Source organism: Quercus suber, unplaced genomic scaffold, assembly GCF_002906115.3.
Source record: "Quercus suber isolate HL8 unplaced genomic scaffold, Cork oak 2.0 scaffold_135, whole genome shotgun sequence".
Classification (NCBI taxonomy): domain Eukaryota; kingdom Viridiplantae; phylum Streptophyta; class Magnoliopsida; order Fagales; family Fagaceae; genus Quercus; species Quercus suber.
Window position 1 is genome coordinate 996,187 of NW_027069597.1, and position 952 is coordinate 997,138.

A 952-nucleotide genomic window follows, 5' to 3' on the forward strand; every position below is an offset into this window, starting at 1 on the left:
TGCGTTCCATTAGATGGGCGCATAAAATATCGTCTCATGGGGTAGGGACCAAAGAGAACCCAAAGTTGAATTATAATTCATCTTTCAAAATTTGAAAATATGAAAATTATATAATCCAACCCAATGGGCAGTTGGGCAGGCAGACTGAATTCAGAATTGCATGATTCACTTGTCCCTTTGCCAACTTTTAGGTATTATGACTCAACGTTACAAACCTGCCAAAGCATTTTGCTGTGGAGCACAACTGACAAGTGGATTCCTTGTCTACCCCAATTTTACATATGTATGTATATATCTTTCAATCCCAAAGCCATTCCAGCCTAGGGGCAAATTTCATTTCTTTTTCTTTTTTCAATGTTTTTTTCACATATGGAAAAGGTGAAAAGAGTGCATTTTTGTGGTGTAGAATTAGTTGGATATGCGTTGCTTGCAGTAGAGAGTCCCTGTCGCTTTACAACACCACTTCTTACTCTGTCTAAGCAACCCCCAAAGCTGCCATTGCACGAGACCATCTGTTAGTTGGTGCAGTTTCTTTGTCAAAAAACAATAAAAATGACATAGTTCATTCACCTTTGGGGGTTCTTGAGTCTTTCTCAACAAGTTAAAAGGCAATCTAGTTCAAAAGCTAAATCCAATATCGAAAGAATGAGCTTTAAGAATGGGCCAATTTACCACTTTGGTGCTACCAATCTTCCACTATAAGTCTATAATGACTCCTTTTTAAGTCTTGGTCAAGATATTTTAGCAAATAGGCTTATGATAAGGGCATGATTGCCCATTACTTTATATCAAATTGCTCACTTTTAAATGTTTTTTTATATGAATAAAGAGAATGAGATTGTGTTTACCTTACCAACCGAAGGAAGGGAGACAAAAGAAAGATTCTTCTCGTCGGTTGAGTCTACTCTAGACGCACATCATAATGGACTAGGATTGAAGAGCAAGACTCTAA